Genomic DNA, 5,138 nt, shown 5'->3' on the forward strand with positions numbered 1-5,138 from the left:
GTGAGATTTTTTTGAGGGTGGCTGTAGCTCAGGTGGTAGAGCAGGTCATCTACTGATTGGAAAGTTGGTGGTTCGATTCCTGGCTTCCCCTAGTCTGCATGCCAAATATCCTTGGGCAAGATACTAACCCCAAATTGCTCTCCGATGCATCCATCGGAGTATGAGTGTGTGTGAATGTTAGCTATAAAGCACTTAGAAAAATGTGCTTGTGTGAATGGGTGAACGCCCAAGTTGCATAAAGCGCTTTGAGTGCTCAGATGAGTAGAAAACAAATTTCCCACCTGTTGGACTAATAAAGCTTATCTTATCTTATCTTAAAAGCGCTATATAAGAACCAGTCCATTTACCATTACCATTTACCACCCAGAAACGGATCACCATGTACCCCAACCAGAAGCCTTGGATGAACCGGGATGTTCGTCTCCTCCTGAAGGCCCACAACACCGCCTTTAGGTCAGGAGATGCACACGCCTACAGCACAGCCAGGGCTAATCTAAAGAAGGGTATCAAAAAAGCCAAACACCATTACAAAAAGAAGGTAGAAGAACACTTCTCCAACTCCAACCCCCGACGCATGTGGCAAGGACTCCAGACCATTACAGACTACAGGACCACCAAACCCTCCCCCGCATCCTCTGACGTCTCCTTTCTCAACGAGCTCAACAACTTTTATGCTCGTTTTGAGCGAGGGAACCCGACAACTACAACCAAAGCAGACATGACGCCAGACCACCAACCTCTGACTCTCTCCCCCACCGATGTAGGAGCGGTGCTGAGCAGGATTAATGTCCACAAGGCTGCAGGTCCTGATGGCATCCCCGGGCGTGTTTTCTCAGAGCATGTTCTGGGGAGCTTGCAGGAGTGCTGACAGACATATTCAACCTGTCCTTGGCCCATCCCGTGGTACCGGCCTGCTTCAAATCCACCTCCATTGTCCCGATACCCAAAAACTCCAACCCATCTAGCCTCAATGACTACCGCCCAGTAGCACTCACCCCCATCATCACAAAGTGCTTAGAACAGCTGGTCCTAGCACACTTCAAATCCTGTCTCCCCCCCACCCTGGACCCCCACCAATTTGCATACCGCCAGAACAGGAGCACAGAGGATGCAGTCTCCATCGCACTGCACTCTGTCCTCTCACACCTGGACAACAACAACACATACGCCAGAATGCTGTTTATAGACTTCAGTTCAGCATTCAATACAATCCACCCCTCACAACTCATCAGGAAACTGACAGACCTGGGCATCAGTTCCCTCATGTGCAAATGGTTACTGGACTTCCTGACCAACCGCCCCCAACATGTCCGGCTGGATAACCGCTGTTCATCTACAATCACAATGAACACCGGTGTACCACAAGGCTGTGTGATAAGCCCTTTTCTCCACCCCCTCTTCACCCACGACTGCAGACCTGCTGATGGTTCCAACACCATCATTAAGTTTGCAGATGACACCACGGTGATTGGCCTCATCAGTGACAACGATGAGGCCGCCTACAGGGAGGAGGTGGATCGTCTGGCTGAGTGGTGCGACAGAAACAACCTGCTGCTTAACACCAAGAAGACCAAGGAGCTCATCGTGGACTACAGGAGGAATGCTGACCCACATCCACCCATCCACATTAAGGGGACGGCTGTGGAGCGTGTGAGCAGCTTCAAGTTCCTGGGAGTCCACATCTCCGAGGATCTCACCTGGACGACCAACTGCTCCAAGCTGGTCAAGAAGGCTCACCAGCGCCTCTTCTTCTTGAGGACTCTGAGGAAGAACCACCTGTCCTCATACAAACACCCACAACCACCTACACACACACACACAATGGACAACTGTACCCTCATACACACAATAATAACATGGACTGAACCACCACTCACAACCACTAGCACTTTATATAGCCTCTGTAGAGGTATGTCTTCTGTTGTAGTTATTACGTATTTTATCATAACATAATTGTTGATGTAGGTTACAAATAAGTCTTAATTTGAATTGAATTCGTTGCACTATGCTGCTTTGTTCGCTGTGGCTTTGCGGGCTAATGTTTGTTGTGTTTTGTAGGACAACCAGCCTACAAAATGCTGGAATGCAATCCAGACTGGGCACCCTCTATCAACATTAAACACATGGACTGGACATACAAACACCCACAACCACCTACACACACACAATGGACAACTGTACCCTCATACACACAATAATAACATGGACTGAACCACCACTCACAACCACTCTGTAGAAATTATCCACATATCTTACTTATCTTAACTGCACTACTGTATAATTCTGTATAAATAATCATTCTGTACAATACGATAATTTTTAATTCTACAACTGTTTATAACTTGCATAGTTCACATTTCTGTATAGCTGTATAGCTCATATTTCTGTATAGTTTTTCATATTTATATCCTGTTCATAGCCTGTACCCACTACAGCCTGTACATACTTATAGTTATAGCATATTCACAACACGCCTTCATACCGTGTACATTATAACATACCATAATAGACCCATTTCTGTAATATACTTACTTACTAATATATTATTATTGCTAATATATATTGTAATATATCTGTATCATGGCTAAAGCACTTTCTGGATGGATGCAAACTGCATTTCGTTGCCTTGTACCTGTGACATGTGCAATGACAATAAAGTTGAATTCTATTCTATTTAAAATTCTTAATATTCTAAATAACTATCTGTATATGTCTTTGTGCTACAACACAGCAATATAAAAAGTCATAAAACAGAAATAATATCAACAGAGAACGCTGTGCTTTCATACAGTCTTTGAGCACATGTTTCTACCTTTGACTGTCAAACTAGAGAATTTTCTTGACAAAATATCAACTCAGTGTTTGTTTTTAAGGAATCTTCACCATCATTAACTTCAGGTACCGCATATTACTCTCAATAAACTTTGACCTTCAAAAACCTCATAATACTGCTTGCTAGGGAGTCAGTTCCAACACTTAATTAATTATCAGATGAGGCCTATAATAAAGACAATTATTCAGATTAGAAGAAGGAAATTGGAGGCTACGGAGCTAAATGACAAGCACAGTTGGTAACTTTGGCTACAGATAATCATCTTTTTAAGTATTAAATATTCTGTGTAAACTGCCAGTAGCAGTTCATATATTCTTAATTAGGATTAATGGCAGGCCAGCATTAAAATGTGATAGATAACGAGCATTACCAACCGGGGAGGTGGACATAAGAAAAATGAAGTCGTGAGGGCAGGTGGTAAAGTAGGGGTGGCAGCCTGCAGTCAGCACGTAGCGCCCCCGTGAGATGGCTCTAATGAGATGAGTATTTTCACCTCAGCAGTGCCAATACACACAACATTTTATGGGCTCCGTTCCACGGGGTGCATTAAGAGACCTTGTAGTTTTTGGTCTGAATAATGCCTCACCTCAAGTCTCCCCCTGCCTCCCAACGGACCTTGACAGCTCCTGTTGAGCACAGTGAACAACATTAAGATCTGAGCAGCATGTGACCATCAAAATGTCACTGTGCTCGTTTCTCTGCCAGAGTAATGTGCCTGTGGACTTGTTAGTGGCTGCCTTGGGACTTGTAACATGCTGCACAGGGCCTCTCCTGTTCCTACAAACCTGAGGCTAATTTGGAGGCAAATGTGTGTTTTTTTTTGTTTGTTTTTTTAAAGATGAGGACAAACACACAAGACAGTTATAAATAAATCCAAAAAGTTGTGACATTATACTTCCTATTCATCCGAGACCTTCTTAGCTGTTGAAATGTTTCCTGCCAGCAAACTGTCACATTTGTTCCTCGTCGTGAACAGCCTGCCTTCACTTTGTAACCACTGCAGCATATAAAGACAAAAATTGCTGTCAGATCAGCTTCAGCCCCTTAACTCAGTCATTCTGTGCCAAACTGTTTTGCTCTGAACTTACCACTTACAATCAGCGGCTCAGTTTGAACTGAATTTGCATAAATGTCACCCACAAACGCAAAAAAAATTATAGGTTTTATTCCTCCAAATGGGGCAGTTAATGTAAGCCTGAGAGATGAATAAAAGGCATGAATGAAATGTACCTGAAACAGCAGCATGCTGGGCAGCTCAGGAAAGAAACGCTTATAGATGTGGTTAATATATCCTGAATAATATTTTGACTAATCTAAATATGAAGACATTTAAAGCCTCTCAAGTGGTCTCATATTTTTCCTCAACAAGTTAATCGGTCTGAGATGAGCACTGCTGTGTCTTTATAGGTGGACAGTCTTCACATTAGCGAGGTCTTACCAGACAGGAAGAGTCTGTACACTGCTAGAACTGTCTGAGAGCCATTTCATTTAACAGCAAGTGAAAATACTCCATGAAGGTAATTTATCCTCTCACCAGCCACTTTATTAGGTACACCTGTTCAACTACTCTTTTATTATAAATCACATCAGCCAGTCTGTGGCATCCACTATGTGCATGTAGGCATATAGACATGGTGAAGACAATCTACTGGAGTCCAAACGGATCATCAGAATGGGGAAGAAAGGTGATATTAGGGCCTCTGAATGTGGCATGGTTGTTGGAGCCAGACAGTCTGATCTCAGTACCTCAGAAACTGCTGATCTGCTGGGATTTCCCCACACAACATCTCCAGGATTTACAGAGAATGATCTGAAAAACAGAAAATATCCAGTAAGCGGCGGTGAAAATGCCTTGTTGAGGCCACTCATCACAGGAGATCGTCCAGACTGCTTCAAGTTAGTAGGAAGGCAACGGGAACTCTAATAACCACGTGATACAAACAAGGTACGCAGAAGAGCATCTATGAACGCACGGTATGTCAAACTTTGAAGCAGATGGCTAATAGAAGATTAGAAAAATGTTGTCTGGTGTGCTGAACCTTGATTTCTTCTGTGACATTCAGATGGTAGGATCAGAATTAGGTACACGCATTAAAGCATGGATGCATCCTTCTTTGTATCAATAGCTCAGGCTACTGCAAATCTGAAGCAACTGTGTGATGCTATCATGTCAGGAATGTTTCCAGTGCCTTACTGAAACTGTGCCATGAAAAAGAGGGGGGTCCAAGCCAGCACCAGCGGGGCACAGTTGATGCTGATGAGTGCACGTTTTGAGGGGAGTAAAAGAAAGCAGATCAATAGGATA

This window comes from Simochromis diagramma, unplaced genomic scaffold (assembly GCF_900408965.1).
Source record: "Simochromis diagramma unplaced genomic scaffold, fSimDia1.1 OVJJ01000753.1, whole genome shotgun sequence".
Lineage (NCBI taxonomy): Eukaryota > Metazoa > Chordata > Actinopteri > Cichliformes > Cichlidae > Simochromis > Simochromis diagramma.